Below are 7,105 nucleotides of genomic sequence, written 5' to 3'. Positions count from 1 at the left end.
TATATTACAAATACTAGCAGCAGCCTGTTTAGTACCTTTTAGCACAGCAGCACTCAGAACAGGAGGTCCTGCATTATGGATCTCTGACATCTTCCTAAGCAGCAAGGAACAAAATGTTTTTAAAGGTAATGTAACAGAAATGTGTATGCAGAAGAATGCTTTTAAAGGATTTAAATATGTATATAAACAGAGAGTTGACCTCTAGTTTTCCATGAAAATTGCCACAGCTGTTTTCTCCAGAAGGCTTATTAAAATTGCATCTTTCTTGGAGAAAGATTATGTTTGCTCCTATCCTGATCATATGATATCAGGTGATGTAAATTGATACAAAATCCAATGCTTGGATCAATACTGTGATAATAATGCTAAGAGAACTGAAAAAAATGGATAAAAGCATCACTCTCCACTGAAATGTTGATTCACTGACCATCTGTCTTACTTCAGCTAAGTGCTTCACCACTTTAGCTTGGCATTAGACAAGTCAGCCCATAAATTAAATAACTGAAGTCATACTATAATTCTTGGCTACACTGGTCTATTTTTTTTAAGCTGTCAACATCTAAAATGTCACATGTATTTCTTTTTGGGTAGATAGTGAGCATGTGCCAAATCCTGCCTACTCATCTTAAGCATGAACACAGACAAGTAGCAATTATAGTCTTGGTTTCTGTTAGTCACCCAAACTGAAATAAGAGCTCTTCAGAGTTCAAATATGTGCACTAACTATATTTCTTTTTATTTGCTTACCTACTTACATCAACATCTGACTAAAGACACCTGCAATATACATCTTGAGATATAGGAAGGTGTTAGCAAGAAACAAATTCACTTGACATGTTAGAGCGTTGTGCCCATATTCTGCACTCAGACAGCCACAGAAGCAAGAGAACCTGTTAAGAACTTTAAAGTATCACAACAAAATGTTCATTTTTACAGACCATTAGGATTTCATTAGTCTCGTCTATTCGTTTCCAGGCAGCCCTCAGACTGAAAAGCGAGCATCTAATTGGATGCTCTCATTAAATTAAAAAAAAAAAAAAAAGCAAAAAAAAAAAGCAAGCAATATGATTTTAACAAAGAGAACACAGTGGACGGCTGCCCACTCAACTGGAAGGCTGAGAAGGAGAAGAAGCTCAGAATGATGTTCATATGTGTTTTGGACAAATTTAATGCATATACTACAGAGAGTGACATCTCAAAGAAGTATTGCAATAATGTGATGAAGTATATATTATTGGTTTTAGAGTAACAGTAGCCATTGACATATTTAGCACATTCATTGTCTGCATAAGGAAGCTATACATAAGTACAGGAGAGGTGACAACATTTATTTCCATGTTGATCACTTAAATAACTCCAGAGAATGGCCTAGATCAGATACTAAAACAAAATATTAAAGGCTTACTGCTGGAGACACCAAAGCCTGAGGCTACAGTCCAGCAAAGAACAAAAGCAGTTGATAAAGAAGAAGGTCAAATTTAAGCCTTCTCATCTTTAGCAAGCCACACAGGTCTGTGCCTGGTGGGTCTAAGCTTGCTCCTGCAGTTCAGCACATGCTTAAAGCCCTCATTTGGCAAAGCATGGGATGTCACTCCCCAGAAGACTTATGCAACCTGTGCAGAAGTCCTTGCTGTCAAGCCCTCTGTGCTATTCTTAGCTCACATGAGCCAGATTTTAACAAGCCACTCAAGCATGGGCTGTATCTTCATGTGCTCTGCACCCATACAAGTAGTCTTAAAGGTGGACTCTTAACAGACGGACAGAAGATTTTGTGTGTTATCTGAGCATGACTGTGGCAAGATCCCAGAGACCAAGAAAGATGCAAAACGCTAAAAGAAGTTGGTAGTACATATAGTCAACAGGAATAGTTACAGCTGTATGAGTCAATGCAAAAGATGTTCAATAGAAGTGCTGCTTTAGGGCTTGATCAGTCTCTTGTAAAGTAAACTTGACATTTTTTGTGAGGAAAAAATTTCCTTCTCTAGACTAGCAGAAGGTACTGCATCTCCTTTTGAGGCCCAAGGACCCTGCTGCAGGCAGGCAGGAACAGCTCTGATCATGGGCTGAGTCCTACGTTCCTACATTGCTGTGCTGGAAAAAACGTGAACGGGCCCAGAGACTGAACGCTGCTCTTATTCTGCAGAAATGGTGCTTGTAGGAACAAGAGGTAGAAGATTTTTTTGAAAAATAGTAGAACTTTTCAGTAGATGAGTAAAAAGTTGGGGGCAAATAAACTTCTAAAATCATATTGCAAGATAACAGGAAAACCATCCAGAAACTCACTGAGCTTTTTGGAGAAAAACAAGAATTATGATTCAGCATCAGGAGCAAAAATCTTGGTGGTTTCCCAGTAAAAACGTTTTAAATCCCACACACGATACATTTTCTACATTTAGCTGGTAAACAATTTTTTGTTTCTACCTTTGGTAGGCACAATAATTCATATAAGGTTCTCCTCATGTAACGGGATTCTGTATTTATTGTAGAACATTAAGTGCATCAGTATTTATGCTACAGCTGTGTCTAGAGAACAGTAGGTGTACAGAAAAGATTAGAAATAAAAACCCCCAGATATCAAGAGAAAACAGAAAAGGGATGTGTTATTTCAAGTTGTGGCAGTTGATATAAACAGGCACTTGCAGATTCTGACATCTCGTGGCACACATGGGTAACTGCAAAACTTTTCGCTTATTTTATGTGAGTTTTTGATTTAATTTGCTTTATTTTAGTTTTGAGGAGTGCTTGGAACCAATGTTGGTGTAAAGAATAATATTTTTACTAGAAGTTCAAACTTGGGAAGCCTTGAAAATACAGGGAGATTAAGCATACAGCTGAACGTCAATCTGGAAAGAAATATGATAGGAAACTGCTCCCATGCTTATAGGTGCTGCACAAAATATCTTTAGTTGCACTGAGACATAATCTTAAGAATTTGTAAAATATCACATACGTAGTTTTAATATTTTCTAAGTCCATAGCTTTTGATCATAAAATCTACGTTCTGCAAGTAGGAGCCTATGATTTTTTCTGTGTTCGCAGCATGGCACGTTAAACCTGTAGACCTCCTGACTGCAAATCCCACGTTGTATTTTGGGAGTTTGTAAACCATTTCCTACCCTTGACCACAGTATCTATGTGATTGCCAAACTTTTGGGGCACATCCTGCCGGTTCCAGCCACAGAGCACAGTGTATTTGCTCAGTGGCTTCCCATATGGCCCAGCATAGCAACCATACATCATGCTTATTCATGTTAGACCTTGCATTTGGTTATCTATGGATATGTTACTCTCCATGGATACCAAGCCATTCTTCTGCCTACAACCACCCAAATTTAATCCAGTGCTCCGCTTTAAGCTTGTGCTTAAATACTGTAGAGAATTGGGACTTCATATTTCTTGCTCTTGAAAATGCAAAAAGAACATAAGTAATTATTGCTCTCAGTACAGCATAAATATATTTGTTCACAATTCCTTTAACTTCTAAGAGATTTTCAGTTTTCATTACTATTCATTGTTTCACCAGTTTTGTCTTTATTAGGCATTCATAAAAAATACTTCATTATCATCCATAAAACACAGCTCATTAGCATAGATGCTTTGTGAAGTCAATTGTTTCTTCATTAGCAAAAGCTCCTCAGAAATTCAGACCTTTGATGCTTGTTTGAATTACTTGTATCTTTTCATTTCCTTGGCTGTGTTTCTAAAAATTTCATTTTTTTCCTACAGCCATTTACATCTATGAATATCCTTGTAAGCTCTGCGCTTCTAATTTGTCGTGTATTTTTCTTTCAGCTACATTAGCTGTTCATACAAATGCAATGGCACAGAGAGTTTATTCATAGGCTTCATCCTGCATTTGTGAGCTCTAATCTATTAACTGTCTCTGTTCCTTTAGGCAGGAATGAAAACATTTGTCCTCTAGCATGCTCCAATGAAGAAGGTATAATTTGAAAGCCCCACACTTCCACTGCCCTTCACTTGAATGCCTGGCAAAACCTTTATTGAGAACTAGACATGTATAGGGCACATGAGACACAGAGTTTGCATTTTGCAAATACCATCAAATGAATAAAATCAAATGACTGCAGAATGATTAAAAAAAAAATCTTTTCTTTGTTTCAGTGTTGCCATTTACCTTGCTAGGTGGTGACCCACAGGGCATTTTCCCTCCTAGGCCACTGCCCTTCCCACCAGGCTGTGGTGCCCAGATGCTCCTCTTGCTCCACGGTCAGCTGGGAGCTGGTGAGGACCTCTAGTGTCAAAGAGGACCTCCAGTGTGCCCTGATGCACCACTGAACTGCCTTGGCCCCTGGCAGCTCTGACCTGCCTTAGCCTTGTTCTCTAACTTGCCAGCCACATTTCTTTTTTTAATATGCCATTTGGTTATGAATGAAACAAATGTTTTCCTGATTGTAAACCCTTGATCCAACACTGACTGGAAATAGGTTTCTTTTTCAAGAGCTGCTGACCTCAGGAAAATAGCCTAAGAAATGCTTCTGAGCGTATTTTTTTTTTATCCCATCACTCTTTCGGCATTTTTAAAGTCTCAGTTCTGGAATGGAGAATATTTCTTATGGGACAGATGGTTCAAAAATTTTAGAATTACATAAAACTAGGAGGACAGATTTGTTGAACCTTCCTTCTATATGCATCTCACTCTTTATAAAGAATCTAAGCACAGTTACAGCTCCTCACACTCTTGGGTGCGAGATTTTCTGGATCCTACAGTGGTACACAAATTTCAGACACATGCCTGAAGCCAAGGACAGCCAAGGCCAAAAGATGTTACCTATGTCCTCTGCTCATTACGAATATTTAATATAAGGCAATATGCTTACATTCGTAACAATGCAATCATCCTCCATGGAAACAGTTAAGAAAGTAATACAAGCCTTCTACTTTCACCACAGACTCAGGCCTGTAAAAAACGTAAAAAACCAAAGCCAGCTGGATAGCTTTCAAGAAGAGCTCACTTGCTGGATGGAAAGAGAGGAACTTTGTTGACATGGAAAACTGTAACTTCAATATATATCTATAATTAACAGATAAAATAACAAGATGAGAAAGATCTCAAAAAGCTGTGATCAGCTATAGTTGTGAGATAATTTTTAATATCGAAATATTAGAGGTGAAAGAGTAAAAACAGCAACAAGGAAGGTGTTAAAACAAGTTGTTCCAGGCTGGTGTTAGAGGGCTTAATGGGAATGTGAGAAATGAAACAACAGTAATCTGATGCTGGAGCAAGTTTCTGTATCTGTGCTCTGTTGCTGCTATAAAAAGGGGCTTCATGTGGATTTTGTCTGTGCACATTCAAATGAGAGCTGATGAAAATTTCCAATCAGAATAGATGGCAGAGGCGGGGGGAAGGGGGGGGAAGGGTAAAATATTTAAAGAGAGGCGCAGAGAGACAAAAGATGCAGCCACAATACAAATACAGAGGTTGCCCTACCACAGTCATATCTGATGACACAGGAGGACACTAAATAGCTCCAATTTGGGAATAATCCTTGGGACAAGGAGGTGGTAACAACTCCTCAGTCATCAAACAAATCCATACCAGAGATGACCTGGAGCAAGCAGAGGGAATGAGACTTTCTGCACATTGCTGTACATGGTAGGAACAATTGTTCCACTATGGCTTTTCTCTCTTTCTGGGGCATTTCATGGCTACCAAAGACCAAGTAATTGTACAGGACACCTCTACAGATTGTGTGCGTTATTTGTTCAGGTTTTGATAATACTTCAGCAATAAATCTTATTTGCTTGGAGAGAAACCTCTGAGCATGTGGCCCATGCATCTGTCCAAAAATAGAAGGGCACAAATCACTAGAGCAAGATAACATTTTCCCATTCAGGAGTGACAGGCTCATTCCCTCTAAAGAGAAAATGTTACACTATTATCCTTGCTTGATATTTACTGTAAAATAATTTCTCATCTTGAATTCAGGTGTTTCACTAAAAGGTGTAAGCATGCAACATCCTTCACAGATACACAAGCACAGTTACAGGGACGAGGACAGAGATCTAACTAACTTTTCCATGTCCCACCTGAAACAAGCAGGTGGAGTTCACAGCAGGCTTCATTTATGGTAACAAATATTATCTGTAATGCAAAGTCATTCGTATTTCTCAACTCATGAAGTCTGGGCAGAGCTGGTAATGAAAAAATAATTGAAAAAAAAAAGAGGAATCCATTCATTTGTATGTAAATAAAGTAAACATAACAAAGACTAGCTGGAGTTACATCTGCTGCATAACCCTTTCACGTATAGTAACTGCATGGGGATAATGTAACTCATCTCTTGCTCTTTGAAGGTTGTTAGTCTACTCACTTTTCCAAAAGTCATTGCAAATTTGAAGCACTTTAAAACTTACAGTAATCATTTATTTTTTTCTATCCATTTTGTGGTAGCATACTAGTGAGAGCCAAGGGAGAAGAACAAAATATATGCTTGAGATGATCCTAAGTATAATAAAACTCAGGTGTTAAATGATCTATTTAATTTAGATCTTTTAATTTTTAACTGCGCCTTTTTAACATTCTCTCTCTCCTATTTTGTAAAATATGAAAAGCCAGAGGCTCCCTCACCCGGAAAAATTAAATTCATTGTAACTGGATTGCTGATGTCTTAATGATTTTTATGGGCCTTGGGAAATTACAAGAAGATAAAACTGTGGAAAAATAAAATAACAGCTTTCCATGTTCTCTGTGCACCTGTGATTGTTAGGAAAGAAAGGCACAACTTGCTGCAAATCTGCTCCTGTTCCCCAGCTCACTACAGACCCCCGGGTGTGAATCCCTGGGCAAAAATGCAGATAATCATCAGGCTTCTAAGTGTGGAGGGTGTTTTTAATAAGAGTCTTACATTACAAGAAGTTAAACCTTGGAGTGTAAATCCATCATTCTCTTTCACATCATTTAAGCTAGATGAATACTTCTTAGTGCTCAGTAAATATAGTTGTATTTTGCTGCAGAGCCAGAACATGCTGCAAAAAGGTATTGTTCTGCTTAGGATGAAAATCAAGCATGGATTTAAAAGTTTTCCTTTTCCTTATTCCTAAAGAGATAGTCTGTTTAATTGATAGAGTTTACGTGAAGCCTAAG

Source organism: Leptosomus discolor, chromosome 5 (assembly GCF_034619465.1).
Source record: "Leptosomus discolor isolate bLepDis1 chromosome 5, bLepDis1.hap2, whole genome shotgun sequence".
NCBI classification, from domain to species: Eukaryota; Metazoa; Chordata; class Aves; order Leptosomiformes; family Leptosomidae; genus Leptosomus; species Leptosomus discolor.
This window is presented reverse-complemented; position numbering follows the sequence as displayed.